Below are 9449 nucleotides of genomic sequence, written 5' to 3'. Positions count from 1 at the left end.
GTCACATTAAAAACAGAAAACAATAGATAAAATTGACAACATTAAAACTTGCTCACACATAACATTTGCACATAGACGAGACAGACTGTAAGGAATACACCAGAAATTTAAACTCATTTAGTGTAACAAGGGCTTGAAGTTTAAGTTGAGATTGTAATTTATTCCAAGCATCAGGTGCAGAAAACCTAAATGCTTCCTTGCCCAGTTCAGATCTTACTTTGGGGAAGACAAACTGGAGACTTTACATTGTGATGATGTCATAGAAATAAAATTTTTCTAGGCCCTGGAGATGTTTAACAAATGTGAAACCTCTATGGATGAACAATTCATAATAGAAACAATAAATACTGATCCTGTTTGCAGTTGGATTTATCCAACCAACAGTTTATAGATGTTTCTTCTTCTGTAATGAGGTCTTTGGGGGAAATGCTTTGTGAGCCACAAAGGGATGTTTTTCTTGCAGTCCCAGGAGTGGCCATCGGGACAAACTAGCAGCAAAACTGAAGGAACCAAGTACCTGGACCTGAGAAGAGGGTCAGTGTGTAGCACTCAGTCTGTATGAGCAGAGTTATTATTGACACTAAGTATAATACTTAGTAATAATACATAATACTAAGCTGTTGAAATTTTCCCAATTTTCCCTACGTATCTATCTATCTATCTATCTATCTATCTATCTATCTATCTATCTATCTATCTATCTATCTATCTATCTATCTATCTATCTATCTATCCGCTGTAAATACTTGCCAGTAAGATACTAAAAGTGGAGTTTCCTGAGGGGCAGGACACATGCCGAACATACTCGACACCTCTACTGGATTGGAAGACGATTTTTGTCACATTAATAGTGACTACACTACAAGAAGCAATCTTTTAGACATGTTGGTATACAACATATAGATGTGCATATTCTTATCCATGCAGTACTGTGTTATATAATACATACTTTAGTGATGATATTATTTAATTTGTTACAAAATAATAAGCGATTTCCAACAAAAAGCTCCACTGTAACTCTTATGTGACTATAGTGCCCCACCCCCCTCATTTTTAAGGAAATTGTTCATCATCCTGAATTCATTTTGCCCTGAGCATAGTGTAGGCCCTAACTCTGCATTTTTATTAGCTCAAGTCACAAATATTCTGACAGCTCTTCCCTTTTAGAGTTTGTGTGAAGTTCACAGAGGATAAATATTCTGGCTAGCGTTTGGATAGTGTTTGTTTTGACAATGACGAAAACCTTCAGAGCAGGGCTGCAACAATCCTGCAGCATTTCAGTATACTATGTCTCTCTCCTGCAGAGCTCTCCTCACATAAATGTGTTTCTTTTGTCTTAATATTCTCAATGACACGAGAGGGAAAAGGGCCACTAGACGGCTCTCATCACACTATGTGTGTGCTGGCCAGACTTTGATCAAGAGTGTCTTGAAATAAAACCTGTGCCCTTGGATCCACAGGCCCAGAGAAGGAGGAGGATTGAGGTCAGCAGCTTGTGTGTGCTTGTGTGTGTGTGTGTGTGTGTGTGTGTGTGTGTGTGTGTGTGTGTGTGTGTGTGTGTGTGTGTGTGTGTGTGCGTGCGTGTGTGTGTGTGTGTGTCTGTGTGTCTGTGTGTCTGTGTGTGTGTCTGTGTGTGTGCTTGTCCACAGCAGTGAGAAGAACATCTTAGAAAGTTAGGGCGATTAGTTGCGTTAGTATCAGTGCTAATACTGGCCCATATCTGCCATTGATCCTCATCAGCACATATGTTCCAAGAAAGAGAAGCGCCAGAGCAGTTACGTGCACTGACCAGGTTAAAGCTGTGTGTATTTACAGTAATGCACGGCTATTTACAGTGTGGATGCTACTTTATCTGGCCAGCCATGTATGACACCGTACAGTAATAGGCCTCATACAAATACACCAGGCATGCAGCAGAATATGTGCTGTACTCTCTCTACCAGGTATCCCTGCTGTTGGCTCGCTGACAAGGGCATCTCTAATGGAGGTGTTTTGAGGTGATGATGGTGACAAATGTTCTTACAAATCAGCTGCGACTGGGAACAGGGTATAGCATGGTCTGTGTTATTACAAAAATAAAGTGTGTGTGTGTGTTTTTGTGTGCATGAGCTGTGCTTTGCATATTAGCCCAGATGGTCAAGAAAGGCCTAGTTGAGCCCTCTCTGTTGTGACTGGCTGTGAAGTGGAGAGGTTCTCTCTCCCTCCATCTGCTCATGCTCAGTGGAGTCTCTAGCCCGATGCAGTAGTGGGGCAGTTATTAGCCAGCTGGGTCTCAGGGACGACAGTAATTAAGAGGACTTGCACTGTCCTCCAGGAGTCGGCAGACTGTTACACCATCCTGACTCTCCCCTCCAGCATCAGGGACCCGCCTCACCTCCAACAACCATTCTGTTTATATAGCAGGTCAGAGAAAGCAGGGCAAAACAGATTCCAGTATCCACATTCTACTGCAATGCCAGCCAGAGTTCATGTTGTTTTTATCAAAACCATCATCTGCAAACCATCATGTTAGCATTTAATACAAACACTGATATTAAATCCTACAGTCAGATATATATTAAAGATTTCTCACAAAGTTGAGATTAATACAATACGTACAGGTACAAACAGCAGTAAAAGAGTTTTTACCCCCCAGAGTGTTTAATGTAATATTTCCTGCTGACCATAATGCCTCTATAGCAGGGGTCGGGAACCTTTTCGGCTGAGAGAGCCATGAGCACCACATATTTTTAAATGTAATTCCGTGAGAGCCATACAATATGTTTAAAACTAAAAATACAAGTAAATGTGTGCATTTTATGTAATTTCAACACTTTTAAAGTACAATAAGTCTCTGAATTCTTTTAATAACATTGTTATGCTGTTGCTAATCAATGATGAGTATTTCTTACCATTAATGCGACTTCTGGTGCTGCATGGTTTTGCTGATGGCTTTGTTGTCTGGTTGATGCATGGTGAGGTTAAGCTTCATGCAGGCGTTGAGACTTCCATCCGTTAAACGTGATCGTAGGTTGGTCTTAATGTTCTTTAGATGTGAGAAAGACTGCTCACATGCATACGTAGAGCCAAACATTGTCAGTACAGCAATACTTACACGCTGCAGTGTGTGGTATGTGACGGGAAGCGCGTTCCAAGTTTTGACAATCAGCTGGTCTGCGGGTTGAAGTTTTTTCATTTCTGCCCACTTGTGTTGGCTCGCCAACTCTGCTTGCTGTCATGCAAGTCTTTCCAAATCTTCATTCAGTGACTTGAACTTATTCACCCACATATCTGAGGCCTTCAGGTCAGCAGCTTGTAGCTCAAAATCTCTGACAGAGACACCGGGGATGTAACTCAGGTCAGTGCTGTCCACTGCACACTCGTGTGGATGGGTGATGAACTTAAAAAGACAAGTGCGCTCGTGAAATTCTCCAAAGCGCGCTTTGAATGACTGCAGGAGATTAGATGTGAAGCCTGCTAGCTGCTGAAGATCAAGATGTTGAGAAGGGTCACTTGCTGTGCATGCATCTTTACACTCTCCCAGTTTTTCAAAGTGTAGTAAACGACCTATTTCAATGTCGGCGATGAAGAGTTCTAGCTTGTTTTCAAATGCAAACACTGCTTGTTGCAGGGATAAGACTGTATTTCCAACGCCTTGCATTTTCACATTGAGCTGGTTTAGATGTTCAGTCATGTCCATGAGATAGTAGAACTTGGGATGCTCGACATTTTTCATTTCAAGAAAAGTCCGGATTTTGCTCAAACAAGCCACAAAACGGCTGAGCACCTTCCCCCTTGACAACCAACGCACGTTGCTGTGCAGAAGCAGACCAGGATAATTATTCCCAACTTCATCCAGCAGTGTTTTAAACTGGCGATCATTTAAAGCTCGGGCAACAATAAAGTTGACCACCCGAACAACCAGCGACATCACCTCACCCAGCTGCTCGCCACACATCTGAGCACAAAGCGCCTCCTGATATAGGATGCAGTGAAAACTTAGGATGCGTCTCTTTTCATGTTCACGAAGAAGCGCTACGAATCCTCTGTTTTTCCCTACCATGCACGGAGCACCATCAGTGCACACCGAAACAAGTTTATCCATCGGTAGATTTTTTTCTTTAGCGAACTCAGTGAAGGACTTGAATAAATCCTCCCCTCTTGTTGTCCGTTTCATAGGCAAAACAGCAAGACTTTCCTCATGTAGTGTGTCACCGACAACTAGGGTTGTCCCGTATTAGCCGGGACATCCCGTAAATTGGGCTAAATTAATTTGTCCCATACGGGATCTCAACTGTCCCGTATTTGTGGGCGCCGCCATTACTGTGGTGGAACAGCGCGTCTACTCCCAAATGCTGCCTGCTGAGACAGCGGCAGATATGCTTGTAATCAAAACGTTACAGAACCACAAGAGTACTGTCAAATATGTAGGTCTAGAGCTCATGCTACACTCTGGCAGCTGACCAAACTCCAGAATTCAGTCAATAACAACTACCGGGCATAATCTACAGCAACAAAACAGAAACACGAACACTGATCCAGCATCATGTCTCACAAGTACAAGGCCGGAGCCACATATTTTAGTTCACCAGAGTTTAAGACGATAACAAACCAAACCTCAGCCTGAGCTGACCGTCCTGTTTCTACAGCCTGTCTGTGAACACAGATCACACACAAACACAACTCCAAAATGACTGGAAAAGTCATAATTCCATCTATTTGCTTGCAAGTTGGATAGAATAGATCATTCAGCATGACAATCTGCTTCATATCTGTCTGGTTGTAGTGTGACTGTGTTTTTTTTCTGTTATATCTTTGGGTTTGGGGAAGACGGGTTAGCGGGTGGAGTGGGTGGAGTGGGATTGTTTTTAATCTGTGAAGCACTTTGTGTTGCAACTCTGTATGAAAAGTGCTATATAAATAAAGTTTGATTGATTGTTTGTTTGATTGATTGATTGATTGATTGATCTCATGAATATTCAATTAGCCATGTGCTGCTTATGCAGATCAATAACTTTGGCACTGAACAGGAAGGAGTATCGCTACCTGATAGTTACGATAGAGTTGAGAGGATGTTTTTTTTACAGTGATGAACAAACAAACTTCACCAGATCACTGTCATTCAGACGTATGCTAGTTACTCATACCCTCCCAGGAAGCAATAGAAGTAGCCACTTTGTTCCCAGAGAGAGAACTGCCCTGTGCAATTAAATAAAAGCTGCAAAAAAAAGCTTAATTTCATAGTTTTTTCCCACTAAAACATTAAAATCAAATTCTGTTTTAGTGTTTTTCTTAAACCATCAGTACACTCTTGTAGCAGGAGGTAAATTGTAAATAACGTCTGTTGACTCATCTAAAGCTAGAGAAAAAAACGGTGCCGCATTTATGTTCTTCACTTGCGTTGCCTCAATTTGATTTGACATCATGATGGTACGATTGTGAACAGTTCTTGCCGACAGAGGCATGTCTTTTAATCTGTTTAATTATCTTGTCTTTATCCGAAAAGTCGTCAAAAAGTTCATTGGCAACATCAAGCATGAATGCTTTGGCATACTCCCCATCTGTGAATGGCTTTCCGTTTCTCACAATTGCTAAAGCACCAGCAAAGCTAGCCGAATTCCAGTCACCTTGTTGGGTCCAAACACGGAGTTGCTGCTGACTAGCTTGCACTCTTGATAGTAGCTCTTGACATGCTTTCTTCCTGCTGTCCCCCGCAGGATATTTCGATGCAAATGTAGTATGGCGTGTGTCGAAGTGCCGCTTTATATTTGACCGTTTCATAGACGCAATTTTATCATTGCATGTTGGACGCACTGCAGAACCTGCTCTCTCCACAAAGGCAAATTCCTCTGTCCATTCCTGCTGAAAAGTACGATACTCCTCGTCTTTTTTTCTTTTAGCCATCTTCTCAAAAGGGTTTCTGAAATTAGTTAGCTGACAACACGATTAAAACGAGGGAAGTTTACTTCCTGATCTCACGACAAGCCGTTGTGCGGACCCTTTTGCACGTGTGCACATCAGCCGCTATTTTCGACAGCAAAATACGGCAACCCCGCTTGAACAGTGTCTCTGCCTCATCAGTGTTGCCTATCTACCTACCTATGTACGTCGCTTTGGATAAAAGCGTATGCTAAATGAAATTGTAACATTGTAACCGACTTTCTAGTCGCCGATTCGCGCATGTGCAAAGGAGTCTAACGAAACATTTTTTTATGATTAAAAATTTGTCTGCGAGCCAGATGCAGCCATCATAAGAGCCACATCTGGCTTGCGAGCCATAGGTTCCCGACCACTGCTCTATAGGATCCCTTTAAAACATGTTCCACAAAAAAATGCATTCTTCAGAGCAGCTCTGTGTGTAGTGACAGCATGCATCTACCTCCTGACAGTCATATATAGGTTAATTATAGATGTTGTGTTCTATCAACAAACCCACATGAGACTTCAGAATCTATTCCTGTGCCTCAGCTCGGCAAAGAAAAAACACTGGTGAAAATGTAAAAGGGAATTTCATATTTAAAAGACTCAGACTGCTAGCTGTGTACATAGACTGTATATAAAAGATGGACGTAGCCTCCAAGTCTAAAAAGTGAAACCATGCAGAGGCACCTCAAACCTACGTTTTCTAATGGCCAGCAGGGGGCAACTCCTCTAGTTTCAAAAGGTATTCAGAGAATAGAGCATTCCGTTAGAAAATTTGCTTATCTCTCACTTGATTTGTTTCTCTAGTAAGCATTTTCTTAAAGACATTATGATCTCAATTTCTACTTTCAAGTCCCCTTCAATACAGCATAATGCTCTTTTAGTAAATGAGTGTCCCATTTACAGTAAAATTGATGATGAATCAGACTTTAGGATTGGGCTACCTTGTAACCACATCGTCTCTACCGTTTAGGCATGCTTGTTATGCCTGGTTTCAATAAAGCAAGATGGTGATGGCCAAATTCCAACTGTGAGGCTTCAAAACAGTAGTCTACAACCCAATCAGCCACACCTTGTTGACTACATCTTTTATATACAATCTATGGTTTTATTTTGGCTTGTGCTAAACTACAGAATATATCTTTGCACTGAACGTTTTACAAGTGAACTTTCACTATATGCTGATTAAATATTATTGAATTCCTGGCAATCTGATGACCCCTACATTTTTACTCTGACTAATCTGTGACACAGGGATCATTTCTTGCTCTCAGATTGTGCTTTATTGTAACATACAGTATTACAAAGTAACTGGAGAGCTCAATTATCACAAATTAGTTGTCACACAGTGAGCCCAGACCACCAAGTCTACCTTAAGATGTGAGATCCTGGTGCGTTTTCACACTTTGCGTTGTTTCTAAAGCAACCCTCATTGCAAATAACAATTACTGTATTCTCATTATTGATAATCTATTGTTTGTTTTGTCAGAAGGTCGAAAAACAGTGAGAAATGGCGAATTGTTTGTTCTCTCCAACCAACACTGCAAAAACAAAGAAATGTGCAATCTAAAGTCATTTATATTTAGATAAGAGGCAGATTTAAGAGTGCAGAGCCATTGAATGTTAGGACGTTTGGTTGATTAATCTCCTGCTGATCAACATATCACTTAGCTGTCATGGTGATAACAATATGTATAATATTCATATACATAAAGTATAAATCACAATTTTTATTTCTCTTTGTTTTTTTTCTTTTCTTTTGCCTGCTCAGTGAACTGTTTACTTTTGTTGTTATTGTTGTTTATGCAATCTCTTAGCTCTAGTAAATACCAATACTCAGCTAATACCCCAGTTAAAGTCACATGACCCATCATCATTTTAATTAGCTGTTACACAAACTTAGCTGCACAAATAATCAGTTGTTTCAATGTAGAGGATTGAGCTGCACTGATAAATCTCTGTTGTATTGCAGGAAATAATGAGCGCAACATTAAATAAGATTTAACTCCAAGATCAGGAACATTACAAAGGGCCTACTATCAGGAGGTTAAAGGTTGCAGCTCTAATGGTGCAGAATATTCCTTTGAGAACAATAAGGAAAGAACCCAAAGTGTTAGAAGAGAAAGATGGAGGAGATTTATGAGTGAGAGAACAAGTGGAGCGAGTAGAGAAGAGTTTTTTTTTTGTGAGAAGAAGGCAACGTGAGATATTTCTTGAGCAGTCTCTCATGACAGAATGACTGTAGCACCCAAAGGTGAATGCAGTAAATCACCAGAGATGGCAGTGTGGAAAGTGCAGCACACATTTTTACTTTATCATCTGATGCAGTTTGAGGCTAAATTCCATCCATTTGCTCAAGTATTCTCCCCACTGCTTGGAGCTGAGTGTCTCGTCATTCATCCACAGAGCTGCATCCATGTTAGTCAGCTGAGCAAACTAGCAGACTCGGTGTCTCTCACAGTCCGACACAGACACACAGAAAATCCCATCAAGTCATGTTTCACCTTGGTCAAAGACAGAGTGCAGAAAGAAGAACTGCTGCTGAATACACAAGTGGATATCAAGAATTGTAAAGAACTGCAGGACAAAAGCTGCAATCAATATCCTCTCAGCTCACACAGGGGCTCTTCTCTGCTAAGTTTATTAACACAGATCAATGAATGCCATGATTTCAGAAGCAAAGATAAGATTTGAAAGTGTGTGTCACCCATTTCCTTTGTTTTTCCCTGTAGGGGTCAGCTGAGATACTTCTTTACAATGCACAGTATCTGTGTGTATTTGTTGGTGAGCGTCAGGCTGTCTATAGTCGGGGCTTCTCTCTCTGTGACCTTTCAGCTGCAGCCCCACCTGACTTCCCTTCTCATTTCCTTTCCCAATTTAAGCCGCCTCATATGAGGAAACCCTGTCCACATTCCAGCAGCCATGATGGTTGCCGCTCGCTGTGACGACACCTAATCCGTACGTGGGTGTATGTGTGTGATTGTGCGCGCACAAGCCCGCTAATGGACTTGTGTAAGAGGCTCAGAGCGTCACTAGGCTGCCGTGCTAAGTGGCATGTAAGCCCCTCCTTTCCCCACAAGCACACTGGCAGTGAGAGAAAAACATGCGAATGAGAAAACGATTGGTGTGCAGAAGCCGAAACCAGTGGCTGCTGATGAAATCATTTTCTAGGCAAGAAGCTTAAAAACTGCATTGTACCCATCAAGAGTTTAATTCAAAAAGAGAAAAGTCTGTCATGTTTTTCTAGGTAAAAAAATGTATATATTTGCCTCAAATACAAAGCAAAGCTATATTGAAATTATAATGAGATGTTGTTAGTGGCCAGCGTAAAGTATTGAAACTGGCATAAACATCAGACCAATACAAAGACATAGATTTACCTCAACACTAGTAATAAAGCATTGATGGCAATGACACTTCAGGAAAATCTGAAAAATGTTGCGACTTGCACAACAGTGCTTTTTTGGAGCAGACATTTCAATGTGGTAAACAACTGCCTGTTGTTTGGTGCTGGGTATAGACTGTTTGTAAAAGATAGTTTTATGGAC

Source organism: Acanthochromis polyacanthus, chromosome 19, assembly GCF_021347895.1.
Source record: "Acanthochromis polyacanthus isolate Apoly-LR-REF ecotype Palm Island chromosome 19, KAUST_Apoly_ChrSc, whole genome shotgun sequence".
NCBI lineage: Eukaryota > Metazoa > Chordata > Actinopteri > Pomacentridae > Acanthochromis > Acanthochromis polyacanthus.
The sequence above is the reverse complement of the archived record's forward strand: the minus strand, read 5'-3'. Positions refer to the sequence as shown.